This window comes from Phacochoerus africanus, chromosome 6 (assembly GCF_016906955.1).
Source record: "Phacochoerus africanus isolate WHEZ1 chromosome 6, ROS_Pafr_v1, whole genome shotgun sequence".
In the NCBI taxonomy this organism is placed as follows: Eukaryota; Metazoa; Chordata; class Mammalia; order Artiodactyla; family Suidae; genus Phacochoerus; species Phacochoerus africanus.
Genome location: NC_062549.1, coordinates 99,695,325 through 99,714,510, shown reverse-complemented (window position 1 = coordinate 99,714,510; position 19,186 = coordinate 99,695,325). Strand labels below are relative to the sequence as shown.

The window sequence follows — 19,186 nt, the reverse complement described above, 5'->3', positions numbered from 1 at the left end:
CTGCAGCAGATGTCAGAATAGCAATTAACTACTCAGGAGAGTGTAGGCATTACCTGGGGGGGGGGGGCCCCAAGTGACATTTCTGGGATGATGGAAATTTTCTATGACTTGACCTGCGGTGGTGAGCACATTCACCAAAATTCGACAAACTGTGCACTTTTAAAGATTTGTGCTTTTTACACGATGTGTGAAGTATGGTCTAGTGATTTGCTGTTCCTGTAAAAATTAGTGTATGGTGAACGGAGACAAGCTGGTGTAGACCGTGACAACGAGGTGGCGTTTTATTGCAAGCCTGTTAAAACCTCTGTCTCCTTTGGCATAAAAAGCCCCACTGATATTTGAAATGTCTTTACCAGAGCAACGGCAATGACCATGCTGTTTCTTTGGGGAAGCTTGATAGAGAAGGCTCCTGGAGAGGCCGCATTGCAACTCTGGGGATTTGTTCTGCTCAACAGTGAGGCAAGGAACCGCCCTAAGTTTCCTTTCCACCGGCCGCCCCGCAGGTTTGCGCCCTGTGGACTGTGTACTCCTCTTCTGGCCGCGTGGCGCTGTGAGGCCAGCGCTAAACTCAGCTCTCGGACCACTGCTCAGGGGCATAGCTGGCACTGGCACGGAAAGCAAACGGGCACAGGGAACTGTATCCCGTCTCTTGGGATAGGCCATGCAGGAAACTTACCAAAGTAAGGGAGAGTAAGGGTGTCTGTGTGTGAGACTGGGTCACTTTGCTGCAGAGCAGAAACCGGCACAACATTGTAAATCAACTGCACTCTGCTTAAATCAAGCGAGCAAGCAAACCGGAAGCCAGGTCACAGACACTACCTTGCTAGAGCTTAGATTTGAGCCCAGATTGCTGCAGCCACAACGCAGCACTAACCACGGTAGAGTCACGATGTGCCACAGGCCTGCAGGTGACTGTCTAAAACAAAAAAAAAACATGCACGCAATTTTTGCTGCTTAACTCTTGGGCAGCTGCAGAGGTCCGTGCTTTTCCCTCTCTGATGCTCTTCTTCGACTCTCCTTTCCCATTCTGCTCCTTCATGAAACAATCCTGTCAATCTCAGAATCTGGTCCAAGCGTCCTCCCAGGCTTCCCGGGAGGTCTCTTTGTCTCTTCCGTGCCTCCGCGTTAACGCGCTGCTTCTCGCGTTTCCTCTTTGGACCCGAGCTCTTTCGCCCTGCAGCCACACCGACCACACCTGCTAAGCCCCTGCCCAGCGGCGCAGAAGGTCGGTGAAGGCCGGGCAAACGGGGAGCCGGCACCGAGTCAGACCTGGCTTTCAGCTTCCCTTGGGCTCCGCCCCGCCTCTGGCGTCTGCGGCGCGGCGCGTGTGGAGCAAGGCGCGGCGGGGACCCTCCGCTGCCCTTCTGCCTTCGGAGTCGCCCAGCGCACGGCTTCCTCACGGGACCAACATGCTGCGTGGACTCCACCTGTCCGGTTTTCCCAGGCTTTGGAGCCGGCGCGGCTGTCCTGCGAAAGGCGAGTGGCTGCGCCCGGCCTGGGTGCGTTTGCTCTCTGTGGGGAACCCGGAGGCGGGGTGGTGTCGGAAGGAAGGGCGGCGTGCCCGTGTCTCTGTGGCGCAATCGGTTAGCGCGTTCGGCTGTTAACCGAAAGGTTGGTGGTTCGAGCCCACCCAGGGACGGAGCCCGGCCTTTTAGAAAGTAAGTGGTTCGCGGAGGAGCTTTCCCCTCCGCACGTCCTACCCGCGCTCCTGTCTTCCTGGCCGCTGCCTCTCTCACACCTGCGCACACCCTCACTGCTTCCTGGAGGAAAGCAGGTCCTTGGGAAACCTACAGCTCCCGGGAGGAAGAGTAGCTTCCTTCGACATCTTTACGCGGTCAGCTCCTTTTACCAGTGAAGTTTCTTCCACTGTTCGTTGGTACTAGTCTTTAATCCTTTACATATACTTTTGAAATTAACTTCGTCATATGCTTTCCTTATTACACATAGCGCTGCAGTCGTCACTCTCGCACACCAGGCTGTCGGGTAGCATCTTTGAAGAGCACTTGGAAGAAGAGCTATCGTGGCTTATGTAAGGTTTTGCATGTGAGTCCATGTTCTCACCTTTGGTGACTTATTTGGTGACTTAGGACTCTCTGGCTATTTCAGCGACCGCTTTAGGCTTTAGAGCACACATGTGTAACTTACCACAGTCTGCCTTCAAGTGAAGTCATGCCTGTTCACGTTTCTCCCCTGCCTGCCTTTAGGCTTTTGTTGCCATGCAGTTTACTTAGCATGTAAACCCCACAGTCCGCCCTTAAGACCCTTCTTTAAACTGTCCCATGTTTTTAAAGAGATGTAGTTGATAAGGACAAAAAAGCTCATCACTTTTCCCATGCAGAGACCATGTCTCTTTGCCTCCATCCCTCTGTGAACCTCCAGAATTTCAGCTGCTGTGAGTTTCCTTCTTCTTGGAGGACTCCTTTAACATTTCTGGCAGTGTGGGTCTGCCGGCGAGGAAGTCTTTCAGCGTTTGTACGTCTGTAAATATCATCTTTCGCCGTCATTTTTCAAAGAGGTTATTTTGTGTGTGTGTGTGTGTGTGTGTGTGTGTGTGAGAGAGAGAGAGAGAGAGAGAGAGGAGGCATAGAATTCCATCTGGACTTTTTTTTTGCCCCTCCGTCTTCTAAAAGTGTTGCTTCACTGTCTTCTCACTGTCACTGCTTTTGATGAAAAATCTGATATATTCTTATTCTTGTTTTCTTAAGTTCTGTCTCTTCCCTCAGGCTGCTTTGGAGGTTTTGTTTCTGGGTTTTGTTTTGTTTTGTTTTTTTGTTTTTTTCCCCCACTGGATCTGGGCAGTTTAATTATAATGTGACTAGGTGTGATTTTCTTCATGTTTCTTGGGCTCAGAGCTCATTTGTTTCCTTGACTTGGTGGGTTTATGATTTTCCTGATGATTGGACTGTTTCCTGTTGCCTTTCTTCAAAATTTTCTTTCTTCAAAACATTTCCCCTGGAATTTTCAGAGACTCCCAACACTCTTCTCTTGGGCCTTTTAAAGTTGCCCGCCTGCCATTTACTGATCCTATATTGCTTTTTAAAAAATGAAATGGCGTTACAGTGGTTGACTCGACCGTAACTGATATTTTCAGGGGCTCAAGGCTTCGTGTTCCCCAATCTTTTTTTCCCCCTGCAATATCCAATATGTTTTTAATTCACAGACCTTATAGTTTTCATCCAATGTTTGATTTTGGCCATTTCCTGTATGTTTCCCATTTCTGACGAGTTCTTTGGACCTATGTAACATAGTCATGATACCTGCCTAAGGTCCTCGCTGCTGATTTTTCCATCCTTTCCGTCCTGCTTCAGTTTTGTTTGATTGATTATACTCCTCCTTATGCCTCATGTTTTCCTGCCTCTTTGCCGGCCTGGCATTTTTTCCTTTGGATGCTGGGCATTGTCAAAATTTCCCTTCTGCGTTCCCCTGTGGCACACAGGAGTAGGGATCCGGTGCTGTCACTGCAGCAGCTCAAATCCCTGCTGTGGCTTGGGTTCCACCCTGGCCAGGGAGCATCCCTTGTAAATGTCCAAAAGAGAGAGAGAGAGAGAGAGAGAGAGAGAGAGAGAGAGAGAGAGAGAGAGAGAGAGAGAGAGAGAAAGAAGAAAGAAAGAAGAAAGAAAGAAAGAAAGAAAGAAAGAAAGAAAGAAAGAAAGAAAGGAAGGAAGGAAGGAAGGAAGGAAGGAAGGAAGAGAGAGAGAGAAAGAAAGAGAAAAAAGAAAAGAAAATCTTCCCTTCTGGTACCAGCTATTTCGGTATTGCTATAAATTTTCTTGAGTTTTGTTTTGGGGTGCAGCTAAGCGAGTTGTAAACCGTTTGATCCCTTTGCACCTTGCTTTATGAAATTTTTTTTAAAGGTAGTTCCGTCTAGGTGGCTTATTCCCACTGCTGAGACAAGTGCTTCCTGAATGTTCTCCCCAACGGCGCATTACTTGTGAATAGTCCAGTCTGGTCCCAGGGGGAGTGAATACAATTGCCTGTCCTGTCTGAGCACCACGCATTGTTCCATGATCTTTTCAAGCGTTCCTTTCCTTGGTCTCAGGCATTTTTCTCCATAAGCATGGTCCCATCGGAACTCTGCTGAGTACTCCAAGGAGAGCCTTTCATGCCTCTGGGTTCTCTCTTCAGCTTGCTACTCACTCTCTCTCTCCTCACTGGATCGTTGCTCTATGTTGCTCTCCACCAACACTCAGCTTCATCTCCACAATACAAGGAGCTGACCGCGGATCCCCCTCCTCAGGCCCAGCCTGGAACCGCTCTGAGAGGACTCACCTGCTTTGTTTCTCTTGTCTAGAGGCTTGCTGTCCTTTGTTGCCTGATTACCTGCATCTAGAAAGCCGGCATGATTTGCCCCTCCCCTCCCCGCATTGTGGGAGCTGGCAAGAGAGGGAGGGTGTGATTTCCGGCAGGAGGGCAAGAGGGTAGACCTGATTTTTGCCACTCCGCCTTTGTCAGAAGCTGAAGGCATCTCCTTATGTGTTCCTAGTGTGATTTCGGTTGGAGGTGTGCCACTTTGTCATTCCATTTTTCAAACTCGATGAAGGAGTGTTTTCTTCATGTCCTGGCCATCACCGCAAACTTTGTATGCTTCAGAATGATACTTTAACGAGGGGCGTGGCACCCTCCTGATTCAGTCAAGCCAGAGGTACAACAAAAGTCGACTGTGGACCTTACCGGGAGACACTCTCTGGCACACGTTCAGCAGCTGGACTTCCAGGATGCTTAGACAGTCTTCTAATAATTGTAATTGGTTTTGGTGGTGACCCACTCACGAGGGTCCAGACAGTACTGACCAGAATGACTCCCAGTAGCTTCCCCCCACTGGTCTCAGATATTTACTCCTCTTCCCCTTTCCTCATGAATACACGTTTGCCATCTTGGATGCGGCGCCTCATGACCGGTCACCCTCCTCTTCAAGGCCGTGTTAGCATGCTAACAACTGCCTGCATGTGATTCCTTGATGGTGTCTGGGTGTCTCTGCAAAAATTAACCCATCCGAGACCAATTGTCACAACCTACAGAATCCTGTACCTGATAATACATCTCTAGCTCCTCCATAGCACTTTCGGTCCCATCATGCGTACATCTGTCAATGATTAGAAGTCCCTAGAACCTCGAAACTATTGGAGATTCACCCTTACCATCCACTGGAATTTTCTTCTTGCACCCACCAGGTACACCCGAATTTACCTCTCTGTAGGTAGACTAGATAGGACTCAACCAACTCTCTCTTCTCCTTGCCCCCGCCCCCAGCCGGGGGAGGAGCGCTCCCCTCTGGAACACCTATCACACATCACTGGGGGACGACGAGGGCGTCGCACCTTCCGCCTCCTGCGGGCCTGGGTGAAGATGCTGCGAAAAGAAGCTTCCCTGACCGGGGGAATCGACCCCGGGCCGCGGCTGTGAAGGCGCCGAATCCTAGCCACTAGACCACCAGGGAACGGGGCGGCTGCGCGGGGGGGGGGGGGGGGGGGGGGGCTAGCGTCTCCCGGTAAACACGCCGTGACGTCAAAGGTCAAATTCCTGAGGTGCGAAGGGCAAGAAAGGAGATGATTCCCAGCGGGCCGGGACTGAGGGCAGTTGTGCGAGGCACCCGGCTCTTGCGCTCTCTTTCTGAGCCTCCGTTTCCTCAGGAGTCTGGGGCAGACTCGGCTCTCAGCAGGTGATGCTCTGACCCGACTCCAGGGGCTCTCCTGGTAAAGGCACGGGTACGGGCTCCTTTTCCTCCGCGACCAGCTCGAACCGTGGAGCCTGAAAATCGTCATCGACGTGTCTTTGGGTCGGACCCCCCACGCCGTCCCTTCGCCGGTCCCCCGGTGGCGGTTTGGGTTCGGTCTCTTTTGTTCTGTCACGCAAATGACCGCGTTCCGCATGCGCGCTGGGGGCTGGCAAAGCCCAGTGTGCTTCACAGGGGTGACCTCCTTGGTTTTCAGAGACGTAGTAGGAGTCAGCATGTAGAGATTTAGGTGCCAGGTGGGAAGGCGAGGGGATCTGTAAAGATAACCCGAGGTCGGCCTTGTCCCGCGTTCTCCTTGGACTAACTGTCTGTGGCCTGGTCTCCACTGTGACCCAGAGCAGAGTAAGGAGCGCTCCTTCCCAGGTAGTAGTAACAGAATTCCTCCCAAGTGTCTTGGGGAAAGGAAAGTGCAGTCACGCAGGTTGCCACACTCCTCAGCCCCTTTCACTTTTTTGAATGGGATGTAAATTTCGGGGGAAAGGAGGAAAAGGAAATAGATAATAAGTAAATAAAGAGGGCGTACGTGGGCTGTTTCCGCCCGGCTTCGAACCGGGGACCTTTCGCGTGTGAGGCGAACGTGATAACCACTACACTACGGAAACCGAAACCGCGCCCTTCTCCCTCGCTGTATCTGTGAAAACCGTAGGTCTTGCCACCGCGGTCCCGACCACCGACTTTTTCAATACACTGAGGACTAATGCTGGGAGCTCCAGCGATCTCTCGGGGAGGCTCCCGAGAGGCCCTGGTTCTTTAGGTCTCCTCGCCTCCCGTGAAGCGAGGATCCTTCCTTCCGTCATACACCCAACGCAGGGTCTCCAGATCCGCAGCTACGGGCCTGAGTGCAGGGGTCGCCGCGGCTGACTCCCCAGCTTCGGGAAGCCGCAGGAGGCGGCCAGGTGGTGGTGGGCGGGAGGTGCTGCGTTTGATCCAGGGCGACCCCGCTCCTGAACAGCGTAGACGCCGCCCCGCCGGGACAGCGGACCCGCGCCTCGGTGGCCCTTTGGGAGAAGCCCGCTGTCAGTGCTCTCCACACTCGGGAATAAGCGGCGCTTGGAATCCAGGAAACCGTAGGATGATCTCTCCCCGCCCCCTCCACTGCTCCGCGCCCCCTGATCCCAGTGTTCCTCTCTTGAAAGCCCTTTCAGCGCCGTGCTTCTCAGGTGTCCACCCCTGCCAAGTCGTGGGGGTGGGGTCTCCGGGTCCTGCCGCGTGGCTCATTCTATTGGACTTGTAACGTCCGATTCTTTCGCCACACTCTCGCGTTGTAGCAGGTACCAAAGCAAAGGTGATGTTTTAGGACTTTTGGCTCCTTGACAATATCGAACATCAAGGCAGACCCCTCCAAGGTTTTTGGTCTGTGTTGAATTCGTAGGAAGATCAGGCCATGAGGCTCTTATATGACCGCTAAGGTTTCAGGGCCTAGCTACCTGAAGATCCTGAAGATGCAGAACCCAGGAACGATCACAGGATTTCTCCCTCCTTGGTTCTGAGATTCTCCTCCTCCTCCTCCTCCTTTTAAATAAGGGCAGCTTAATTTCACCTATTAGAACAAACACCCTATTCCTCTGCATTTTCGTTACATAGTTTGGGGAGTTTTTAGGCCTTCTTTTTGGTTTTCTTTTTCTCTTAGAAACCTTGGACGTTGGACAAGAAGGAGGGGATGCAAATCTTCGTGGCTGTCTTCTCGGTTACCACGGAGCATCATGGCCAAGGGGAGGGGCTCCGGAGGCAACCTGCCCGGGGCTGAGTGCTGGCTCTCACCATCCCTGGGGTGGGACTCTGAGAAAGGTGAGGCTGGGTTTTCAGTGCCTCACTCAGTGTTCTTCTCTGCAACAAGGGGTGGTGATGTCCTTCACTATCTTACCAGGGCGGTTACGTGGACTTAGTAAGTTACCACACCGTAAAGCACTCAGGAACAATGCTGGTCACGCAGTAGAGCTCCGGGAAAGCGGTAATTATTGTCGTGATTAAGTGTTTTGTTTCCACATCTCACTGTACCCCTGCTGACATTCAATGTTCCCCAGAATAAAGTAGGAGTGTTCAGTGGTTTAGTTGATTTCCTCTCCCCTCCCCCCTATTAGTGACCAGCATTTGGAAAACTGGTGCATTTTGACGGTGATCGCACTGCAGCAGGGGCACTGGGTCCATCTTCATCAGATCCTTGGACCTTGGACAGGCATGAGGATTCTCTAGCTCCTGGTAGACAATCCTTCACACTTGCTTCTCGCAAGAGCTATGCATATACAGCAGACTTATCTTAGGTGTTACAAGAAAAGTCCAAATACGCACCAGAGGATCCAGCCCTTTTGGCTGCTTTTTTTTTCCTTTTTAACTTTGTTTGTTTCGTTTGTAAGGTCAAAGGAGGGCAATATTCTCTATCTCGAAGTTAGAGAAGATTGCCTCTTTCGGTTATGAGGGAGTGCTTGCGGCCAACCAGCATCCGCCTTGAAAACAACTACATAAAATCTGGCTTAAAGGAATGCCGTTGGAGGTCTTTGGAGAAATACCGATGCAGCAAGGACCCACAGGGTCAGCTCTAGAGGGAGGAGAAGCTCGTTGGAATGAGCCGGATTCTCTACCTTTCCCCCTTAGGGCAATGTGCCAGTTCTCGGCAAGGCACAGACAACTGAAAAGTTGGGGCTGGGGGCAGAAGAGGCAGCTGCTGAGGGTCAGGGAACACAGCAACCCTTGAGATATTCTGGTAAATCTGGAGAGAAGAGAAGGAGGATGAGAAAGAAGAGAAAGAGGAGAAGGAGAAGAAAAGGAAGGAGGAGGGGGAGGAGGAAATGGAGACACAGAAAGGCGGAGCTGTCCAAGGATCCAGACCTGAGGCGCCAAGATCCTGGAGGGGGCTGATGCGGGAGCCGGATGCTTGCTTCGGGATTTCCCCTGAAGACCTTTGCAAATTAAGCCGTGTGCACGTGTAAGAGGCTGTGAAGGCAAGCAGCTTGTGGCTGTGAGAGAGTGGAATTTTCAGCAGTATCACGGTATCTCCTTAGTAAGGAGATCAAAACTCAAGTTCAGAATTCACCAAGAGGAGGGACCCAAGGAAACAGCTCAAGGTCTCAGGTCGGAGCCCTCACTGCCTTCAGCATGGCAATGTGAGCAAACGAGCTCTGGACTGAGACTTCCCCTGAGGGCAAACAAAGCGCAAGTCAGCTTAGTCAAGGACTGGCTCGAGGTCGTCTGCCCCCTCTGCTGCCTGCTGCGGGAGAGGGGGAACGATCTTCAGAGAAAAACAGCGTCAGGAAACTGCCCATCATTTTTCACACAGCAGGTTCATCATACAGCCACGATAGTCTAGGATTACAAAGGAACAGGAGCCAAGGGGGTGGGATGCGGGAGGAAAACGTAGAAACGGACTCGCAGGTGACTGAGATATTGAGATCATCAGAGAGGAACTTCAAATGATAGGTTCGAGCTCTTCAGAATATGGATGCCATGAGAAATCAGGAGGAAATCAAAAAAAAAAAAAAAAAGAAGGAAATCAGAAATCTTGCTCACCAAGGAAAGAGAATCCATTTTAAAGAACAAGTGGAAATTCGGGGAGCTGGCGAGTCAGAGGGGGCGACTCCTGCCGTCGGGCGCTTAGTTGTGGAACTGGAAACGGCGGACGGCGGGGTCCCGACGCCTCGCTTGGAAGGAGGCGGGAAGCACTAAGCGAGGAGCCGCAGTCTCCTTGCTCCAGGGGATTGCTGCTGGTGCTTCCGGGTTCATTCTTCAACTGGAAAGATCGGCGGCCAGGATGGTGGTGGCAGGAGCGACCGACGCTTTTCACGGATGTGCGGGGCGCTCCCTGCGCCCGCCGGGTTTCCGTAGTGTAGTGGTTATCACGTTCGCCTCACACGCGAAAGGTCCCCGGTTCGAAACCGGGCGGAAACAGAGGCCTGCTCACCTTCCTTTTTCCCGTCGTTTCCGCCCTCCCACCCCCACCATCCAGTCCCAGTGACAAACCTAAAAGAGGGCCAGGGGGCTGAGTCGTGGCAGCGTTCGCAGCTGCATTTTCCGTCCCCACCTTACTGGAGAGGAGTTCCCTTACTACCTGAAGGCCAACTCAGCACTCGCAACCAGCCCTCCTTTCTCTGCTCTGAGTCACTTTGGACACGAGGCCACATGCAGTCCAACCAGGGCACCGGAGGAGGCCGGTTTCACGTTGTCTTTACATCTGGAAATGCTCTGGCCTTCTCGTCTGGCGCCTATTATCTCCTCTACACGTGGACACGTGCTACTGTCTCCGAAAACCAAGAAGTTCATCTCTGGGAAGCACACGTGGCTTTCCCTCCCCACAGCACACTTTCGGACGGAGCACGTTCATGTGCGTGACAGAACAAAAGAGAGCGAGCCCAACTCCCTAAAGACACGTAGAAGAATGATTTCTGGCTCCACAGCCTGAGCTGGTCGCGGAGGAAAAGGACCCCGTACCTGTGCCTGTTATCAGGAGAGCCCTTGGAGTGGGTCTGGAAGATCTGGCAGGAGAGCAATCGGCTCCCGTCCCCCGCTGAGAGCCAAGTCGGCCCCAGAGTCCGGAGGAGCCCGAGGGTCGGAAAGGGCTCCGCTGCCCAGAAGAGCTCAGGCTAGACCAGGGTGGAGCCCAGCCGGCTGACCTCGTGGCCTGGCCTCGGAGCCCGACGCGAAGCCCAGGCCAGGAGAAGGGGAGGGGGATGAGCAACAGGACAAGGGGCTAGGAACCCTGGACAGACGCATGCAGCCTCCGGGTGCTGGGCATCGCCTCCTTTTGTGTTCTGCCCTCCCCAGAAATTCACCCTTTGCTGGGGCAAGGTTCAACTGGAGAGGTCAAATTTGGGGGGGCGGGAAGGGCGGGAAATGGGGGGGGGGGTCGCAGGTGCTTGCGGCTCCCTGGTGGTCTGGTGGCTAGGATTTCGGCGCCTTCACTGCCGCGGCCCGGGTGCGATTCCCGGTCAGGAAAGCGGGTTTTTTTTTTTTTTTTTTTTTTTGCCACCTCAGTTCTCTTCCGCAAATCTTCCTGAACACGGGGAGTTTGGCTTGCCAGGAGGCCCACATGCACAGAACCCTAGGTGACCAGCTCAGTTCGTGTGGGTCCCTATCGCTGGATGGCCTCGGGATTGGGGACTGTCACCCCTGCGTTGGTGACATGACCCCTGCTGCGGAAACGGGGAAACGGAAGGGGGACGAGAGGCGATGCGCCCCCAGGCCACTGTTTTCTTCCTTCATCTCAGAAACCTAACGGCTCAGACTTTTTTTTCATCCAAAGGCAGCCTGGAACTTGAGCTCCAAAAACCCATTCAGGAAACAAAAACAGAAAACATTTGAAATGTACAGAACGTTTGAGATGCTAGCATCGTCCATTCCCTACCCAACCGCACACTTAACACTTTCCCACCTTTGTTTGCTCACTTTCTCTCCCTGGGTATGAACTGGGACACCACTTGGAGGAACTTGCAGACACCTCACGTCAAGGTCACTGCTTGGGCCGCCGTTGCTGCCTCCCTTTGGTGTCTCTATCAGAACCAGCTTCTGTGGGACCCGGCCTCCAAGGCCAGGGGAAGGCTTTGTCCTCGCGAGAAGGCCCTTCTCGCCTCTTCGGAAACCTGGAATCCGTTCTCTTCAGGCTGAAGGTGTTGTGTTCGGCTCTCCCCAGAGCAAGGCCAGGCGGCGCCCTGTGCTTGTAGGAACACGACTAGGCTGTCATCCACCCCCCACCCCCAACACCCGCTGCCTCCCCCTCGCCCCCGCCGCCGCCTTCCGGTTGCCTTGGTGGGCAGCGGGGTCTGGGGTCAGCCTGAGGGCTGGAAGCGCCTACCTCGGGAGAGAGGCTTCAGGAAAAGGCAGGTGCCCCTTGGCTCTTGCTTGTCTCTCTGTGCCCTGCAGGGAGCACCGAGGGCTCCCACCTGACAGAAACGGGAAGGACCTTCCAGTCCGAGTCCAAGCAGACAGAGCATCCTGGTATGCAGTACCTTTTCTGTTATGCGTCTCTCCAAAGTGGGGTAGTCTTGTCGGCTTCTTGTTCCAGCGCCCCAGCGGATGGCATCCATTGTGGGGTTTGCTTGTTTGTTTGTTTGTTCCGTGAACTTTCTTTCTTGGTGACATGTAACACAGGAGAAGCAAACAAACAGTTTAGCTCTAGATAAATCAGTGGTCGTCAGTGATAACTCAAAGAAGAAATACACTTTTAAAGACTTCAAAAAGTCTAATAATTGACACATGACGACATAATCGTGTCATGCTGTACTTCTGAAGAGGGCTCCTTGTATGCCTCACACAGGTTGGAGAATTTCTACTGGTAGTCCAGCATTCTAGCATGTGCACATCTTGGATTTATTTTCTCTTCAAAATGTTCATGACCCTGAACTGCCTAAATTTCCTCTTCTGGTTTTACTGGTCCCACAGCAAGCCTTAGTGCTCATATGTAAGTTTAAACATTTTAAAATTATACGTTCTAGTAAAATAAATACACTACATCATATCTTTTAACCAAACATTAAGTCTCATAATTCTTAGAATACTTAATGACTTCGCTTACAACTTTGGAGTGAACATTTTTTAGGTACCATCCAATATATGATTCTAAGGTGCATTTCTCTATTATGATTCAGCTCAAGTTGCAATTTTAGGACCTATTGTTCTCTTTATGTTCATTGACTGATACTAAATTGGGTTAATTAATGTATAATCCTTGCCCGGAGAATTCCTAATTCAGATAGAAAGAGCAGAGCACCATCTTGCTACAAGGCTGCCAGATATTATTATGGCTTGCAGAGTAGCCACCGTTTAGCAGGTTAAGAGGAGGTGTGGGTTCCTCTATGGGATATTGGCAAATGTAGCCATCATGTCACTTGAAGAAGTATAAGATACATGGGAAGCCCCAGGAAGCAAGGAACTGTCACCGGAGACCTGCTGTATTTCTGAGACACCTGTTTATTTTAAAAAGATATTGACTGGGGGCAGTGTAGAGTAGGAGGGACAGACAGACAGACACAGGCACATTCTCTCAAATGAGAGAGAGAGGGAGAGAGAGAGGGAGGGAGGGAATGTCCTACCATATTCAGAACGTAAAAGCTAAAGAGCTCATTTTTGCTAATGAGATTCCACAGAACAACCAAGGGAAGGTGGAGGCAAAACCTCGAAGGATCCAGGTCTGCACAAGATGCATTAGGAGGTGCAGGACTCGGTGGTTCCAACAACAATTTGTCTCAGCTGGTATAATTTTTGAATAATAGCCCAACACTGTCAAGGAATGATAGAAAGACAGTTACAGTCATGTTAATGCACCCTAGTGGTACAGCAGGGAAACCAGTCATTAGGTTGCATGCATCCAAAGAAAACAAAAACACAGTCCAGAGAGATAAGGGAAGAGGAATGAGTGTCTGGGACTGGTGGCTTTTCTCCCCTCAAATAAACAGGCTGCTTGGCAGGATGAAATCCGGAATCATTCTGGCCAGTCTTCTCTGGAGCCAAATGCACCACATGAGCACAAGAGACAGGAAGAAAACCACAGCTAGTCATCATAATTAAACCACCCAACTCCACTGAAAAAGAAAACTACCTCCGTACCAGTCAGGGAGGGAAGACATGTACATACAGAAAACAAAAATAAAGATTATGTCAGCTTTCTCAGCAGAAGCAGTGCCAGTGAGAAGACAGTGGAGACAACACCTTTAAAGGACTGAGGGGGCAGGGAGGAGGAGGGAGTCAGTGTAGAATTCTGTACCTCCTCCCCAAGAGATGTCTTTCAAAATGACATCTATGGACATACAAATGCTGAAAGAATTCATCACCAGCAGGCCCACGCTATAAGAAATGTTAAAAAAAAAAAAAAGGAAGAAAGGAAGGAAGAAAAGAAGAAGAAGAAACGGGAGAAAGAAAGAGAGAGAGAGAAAGGGAGAGAGAGAAAGGGAGAAAGAAAGAAAGAAAGAAAGAAAGAAAGAAAGAAAGAAAGAAAGAAAGAAAGAAAGAAAGAAAGTCAGTCAGTCCAGTGACACCAGGTGGAAATCCTTCCCAAAAGGATGACGGACAACAGAAGAGGTATCTGGGAAAATACATAAGATTTTTCTTACCATTTAAATCTCTTTAGAAACATGGGATAGATCATTATTTTTTAAGTAACAGCGATGGATTGTGGTGTTTATAACATATGCAAGGTAAGATGCACGGCAACAATAGCGTAAAGGGCCAGCAGGAGAGAACTGTGAAGAGGCATGGCCTCACTTGAAGGCCGGCTGTGGTTACAGGTGTGTGCTCTTGAGCCTAAACAGTCGCTAAGGGAACAAAAGAAAGGCTTGTCGCCAATAAGCCAACAATGGAGGCCGAAATGGGGTCAATATACAAACCACGTAAACATTATGACAGAGCAATTGCTCTTCCAGAACTCTTCACTATAGAAGTACTTGCATAAAGGGCCAAAGATCTGTGTACAAGAAGGATGACTACAGCGTGATTTGCAACCGTTACATCATAGAAGCAACTTGAAAAGTATATGGAAAGGGTTAGATAACTACTAGTAGGTGCAAGCAAATGACGGAAGCAACTCCTTTGTTACAAGGAACTCAGGGAGTAACGATGGCAGTTGCGCTCTTTGGAGGATTTGCGGATTTCCCCCAGCGACCATCTTTTTCCCCTGGTTTAAGCTCTTCTGATGCCACCTTAGGCCCTCTGTTGTGCCCCAGACACGGGGGACCGGAGGCCAGTAGTGGAGGAGCCTCTGCCCGCCTTTACGGGAGAGGATGCGCAGGGCGGAAAGAACGGCAGAGCGTTCACTTTCCTAAAACAGGTGGCCCAAGCGTCCCTGGGTGGGCTCGAACCACCAACCTTTCGGTTAACAGCCGAACGCGCTAACCCATTGCGCCACAGAGACACTCGCCCCAGCGCCTCTCCTCCTCTCCCATCCCCCTCGGAGAGCACGCACTCGTTCCACACTAGGCGGAGCCACGCGCCTTTCGCAGGACCGCGGCCACGGCGCCAAAACCTGGGAAAACCGGGCAGGTGGAGCCCACGCAGCGTGTTGGTCCCGCGTTGGAAGCTGTGCGTCGGGCGATCCCTAAGCAGAAGGTCAGCCGAGCGTGCCCGCCGCGCCTTGCTCCACACCCGCCGCAGACGCCAGCGCCCCGGAGACGCCCCGGGACTGAGCCGGGCGGGGCCCAGGGGAACTGAACGCCCGGTTTGGTTCGGTGACGCCCCAACCCCCGCCCCCGTTTGCCCCGCCTTCACCCGACCGTCTGCGCCGCTGGCGCGGACCTCCCTCGGCTCGGACCTCCCTCGGCTCGGCCGCGGTCTGTGGGGCGGGAGCCGGACCCAGGGGGTGGACAGGGTTGGGCAAAGCGAGGAAGAGCGAAGAGGCGAGAAGGAAGCCGGCGAGGCGGGAACGAGGAGGAGGAGACTTTCCAGGAGGCCTGTGGAGAGGCACGTGCCGGACTTAGGGAGATGAGGGGTGGGCGTTGGGTTGGGTTTGTTTTGGTTTCGTTTGGTGTTATCATCCACCCGAGAGGAAGGGAGTGGAAAACGGAGGGCAGGCATGAAAGGGAGAAGACTACGAACACCTGCAGTTGTCCAGGAAACAGTGCAGTAATTGGAACGGTTTTACCTCAACATCGCTGGAGCCCAAGCGCGTGCCGTCGTAGGCACGGTGGCGCGCCGTGATCGTATAGTGGTTAGTACTCTGCGTTGTGGCCGCAGCAACCTCGGTTCGAATCCGAGTCACGGCACTCTCGTCTTGCCCCCTGTGGCGGTTGCTACCTTTTTACTCCCGCTGGAAATCCTGCACAGCCGCGGGGCGCGGCGGGGCGCGGCGGGGCGCGGCGGGGCGCGGCGGGGCGCGGCGGGGCGCGGCGGGGCGCGGCGGGGCGCGGCGGGGCGCGGCGGGGCGCGGCGGGGGCGAGCAGCACTGCTCTCCCTGGGTCCCCCGGGGCCGCCAGGAGGTCTGGAGAAGGGACCAAAGCCCCGCAGGGCACTCCTCTGGCGACGTTCTCCACTCCGTTGTCTGAGCAGAAGGAGACTGAAGCAAGTGGTTTCTCTTCGGGGCTACTCCACAGAGGCAAGTCCCAATACAACGCTTAAATGAAAATGACTGCCATACTTTAAATATTCACCCGTGAACCTCCTAGACTCCTCTTAGGTTCCACCAACTGTGCGTCGAAAGTAAAATGGGCCCAACCTGGGGGCTTTACCTGGGAAAGTGCAATTAATTTTGGGGGGGGGGGGTGGCAGAAAAAAAGACATTCTCATCCATAGTTGCTTTCCTTACTGTAGCGGTTATCATCTCTGCTTCACACCCGATCGAGCCTTTCCTCAAGTAGGAGCAGTTGGGAAGATTAAAAGATTATTCAGTTAGTTGCGTCCTTGAAGTGAGCGGAAATCGCGGCTAGGGAAGTTCAAGTCTTCCCAAATGCGAACACTAGGGGTTGGTTGCCTACTCACCAGTGCCCCGGACGGACCACGTCCTTGCTGTCTGTTTAGTCTACTTGGCCAGACTAGAGCCAGGACTCCACTGGCCTTGGCCGGTCATGGAGAGGACAGCGGTTCCAGAGGAGGTAACTTCGTGGGACCTATAGCTCCTGAAACCTCATAGGACTTTTCTTTGCTCCTTCTTTGATCTTTCCCTTTGACCTTTCTTCCGCCTACCCAATAAGAGGATTCACGGCCTTTCTTTCTCAGTCAGGACCGCTGCGGTGTCCCTCGTGGCCAGGACGGAAGTGGGGAAGGGGTTTCCCCTAGGTGTCCCTCCTGGCTTGGGCGTCTCGGGAGCTCAAGCTGACGCAGTGGGGAAGTCCCGGGCAGACGGGATCTCCTCTCCAGGAGCTCGCAAGCCTGCGCTAGTGGGGATGGAGGTGCGGCCCCAGGCGTCTGGCGCCACAATCAAGCCCTACTCTTTCCGGTGCACCTCCTCCGCGGGGGTGCCTGGGGAAGCTCGAATAAAGCAGCCCGGAAAGCTTCTCTGCAGGCTGAACCCCAAGAGGCGTGAAGATCCAGAAGGGGCGAGAGGAACCTCACCGAGCAGACCCGGCCTTCTTCCTGGCTGGCCCTCGTGGGCATGCTCAAAAGAGGCTGCTTAGGTAGAAGGACAGATCCAAAGAAGAGGTTTCATGGCAGAATGCCCCCGGCCCCCCCCCATCTTGAGATGAAAGTCTTAAATTCTAGCGTCCAGTGGAGCAGGGGGGCCGAGTTGAATCCACGCCTGCACCCTGATCCCGAGAGTCCCCTGCACAAGTTCAGAGACCAGGAATAGGAGCGACTGTGCACATGGCTGGTTCTCATTCGAGGGCAGTTTGGGCCCCCACCCACACTCCCGGCCCCTTCTGTGACACTAGGCCTTGACTGGAGACATTTTTATTGTCAGGACTGAGGGAAGGGGGAACGGAAGGTTTCCCCCTGGCATCTAGTCAACAGAGGCCGGGAGTGTTACCAAACAGGCTTGGATCCTCAGGTAGAGCCCTCCCCCCACAAAGAATGATCCCGACCACAATAGCAACACAGCAGAAAGGGGGCGGGTGTAGGTCAATGTCCACACCACACACTTGAGAGAGGAGAAAACTGGAATTCCTGACTAATTGGATGTGGGGTGTGTGGAAAACTGGCGTCAGAGAGAACTCCACGTTTCTTGACCTGAGTATGGGGGAGGATGGTGTCGGTATGGACTAAGGGGAGAAAACAGCAGGTGTAGCAGGTTGGGGGCGGGGGAGAGCTGTTATCCAACCGCACTGGGGTCTGCTGGCCCATGGCGCAGGCAAGCCGATCAACTGACACCAGGTTGTGGTGAAGGAGAGTACAGCGTTTATTCCAGGGTGCCAAGCAAGGAGAAGGGCGGCTAAGGCTCAAAAGACCCGAACTCCTGGATGGCTTTCAGGGAAGTGTCTTTGAAGACACTGTGAGGGAGAGGGTCGTCGGGTGTGTGATCGGCTCCCAGGCAGTTCTCTGACTGGTTGATGGTGAGGTAACATGGTGAAGTTTCAGGAATCCTCATCAGCAGTCTTCTGGCTCTAACCGGGCCGGGGCCTATAGTGCTCACCTTCAGCAGTTTCCATCTGGTGTGTGTGTGGGGGGGCGGGGTCTGGTTTCTGCTAAAAACGGTTAAGGAATATGCGTCAAACATCGTTATCTATGTCCTTCAGGGAGGAACCACAGGTCCTGTGATCCAGCTATATGAGTGATTTATTGTTTTTTGTTTTTGCTTTTGTTTTTCCCAATGCAATTTTTTATTTTCTACTGTACAGCTGATTTATTGTTAAAATTGTTACCGGTTCTCCTGCCAGATTGCTGCTCTTTGTCTCTGCATGTTCTCATTCCTCTAATCATTAATTCTTGAGCCAGACTTTTGGAAGTTTCCGCAGACAGAAGCTTTTTTGTTCTTTGGTTTGTTTTTGTATTTTTGTTTTTTGGTTTTTGTTTTAAGCAGAAATGGGGAACACAAAGGGATCGGTTAACCGAGACAGCCCATCCGGGGATTGCGCGGATTTAGGCCCGGAAGGAATCCAGTTCAGGACATTGGAGCCTTGCTTGAAAGCGTTTTCCATTCAAGCCGCGTCTTGGTTCCTGCAGCCCCCTGAGTCCTTTCGGACGACAGAGATGCGGGGTCCCGGTGCTCGGCCCCTTCTCACCCCGGGCGCCTCCCCTCCCGCCTCCTCCGCCGCCTCGTCGGCTCCCCGGCCCCAGCGAGCTTCTCTCCTCACGCGGCCGCCGTGCAAAGGCGCGTCGCCAGGGCAGTTCTGAGGTGCGGCCGGAGAGAGGCAAATCGCCCGGGACTGGCAGACCCGGCGTGCCTCGCGGGCGCTCGGTGCGTCACCTGCGGGCTCCTTTTTTGGAGGGGCAAGGAAGGCATTTCCTTAGGAGAGGGTTTCTGGGACGACGGGTGACACCCCCCCCCGCCCCCGCGACACCCCCCCTGCCCCCTCTTCGCCCCTCCCGCCCGAAGGGCCAAGACCTCCCAGAGCGAAGGGAAAAGGTCCCTCTAGATAGAAGCAAGGAGAAAAGCACGTACTCTTCAGGTCCCTGATGGTCTAGTGGCTAGGATTCGGCGCTTTCACCGCCGCGGCCCGGGTTCGATTCCCGGTCAGGGAACTGTTTTGCGCTGACTGGTCCTCCCGCGGGAACCTTCCTTTCATCTCCGGATGTGTGCTGTAGTGTTCAGCTCCCGCAGAAGCCGGCAGACAGTAGCGGCCACTTCTCAGGGCCTAACCTTTAGGCACAAAGGTCTCTCTCTCTCTCTCTCTCTCTCTCTCTCTCTCTCTCTCTCTCTCTCTCTCTCTCTCTCTCTCTCTCTCTCTCTCTGTGTGTGTCTTCTGGGACCTCCTCTCTCCACGCGGTAATGTGCCACGTGCGCCTGCATTATACCTTTGCCAGACCTCCCCGGAGAGGTGGGAATGCCTGCTTGGCTCTAAAGGTCATTCCCCGCTGCCCCGACCCCCGCCCTAACCCCGCCCCCTTCCTTCTGACACTAGCAGGTGTAACTGCTTAAAAGCTTGGCATTCTTTCCCAACTTTG

The 19,186-nt window shown here is 53.0% G+C and overlaps 6 non-coding genes across 6 annotated transcripts; 4 read left to right on the top strand and 2 right to left on the bottom strand.

Annotated features, from left to right (window-relative positions):
• Nucleotides 1–1,565: 1,565 nt before the first annotated feature.
• TRNAN-GUU (transfer RNA asparagine (anticodon GUU)) lies at nucleotides 1,566–1,639 on the top strand. The gene has a single exon. It is a non-coding gene; the product is annotated as a tRNA-Asn (tRNA).
• A 4,624-nt stretch (nucleotides 1,640–6,263) lies between these two features.
• Nucleotides 6,264–6,336, bottom strand: TRNAV-CAC (transfer RNA valine (anticodon CAC)). The gene has a single exon. It is a non-coding gene; the product is annotated as a tRNA-Val (tRNA).
• Nucleotides 6,337–9,543: 3,207 nt separating this feature from the next.
• TRNAV-CAC (transfer RNA valine (anticodon CAC)) lies at nucleotides 9,544–9,616 on the top strand. Its single transcript has one exon. It is a non-coding gene; the product is annotated as a tRNA-Val (tRNA).
• Nucleotides 9,617–14,493: 4,877 nt separating this feature from the next.
• On the bottom strand, nucleotides 14,494–14,567 carry TRNAN-GUU (transfer RNA asparagine (anticodon GUU)). Its single transcript has one exon. It is a non-coding gene; the product is annotated as a tRNA-Asn (tRNA).
• A 775-nt stretch (nucleotides 14,568–15,342) lies between these two features.
• On the top strand, nucleotides 15,343–15,414 carry TRNAH-GUG (transfer RNA histidin (anticodon GUG)). The gene has a single exon. It is a non-coding gene; the product is annotated as a tRNA-His (tRNA).
• Nucleotides 15,415–18,691: 3,277 nt separating this feature from the next.
• On the top strand, nucleotides 18,692–18,763 carry TRNAE-UUC (transfer RNA glutamic acid (anticodon UUC)). Its single transcript has one exon. It is a non-coding gene; the product is annotated as a tRNA-Glu (tRNA).
• Nucleotides 18,764–19,186: the final 423 nt, after the last annotated feature.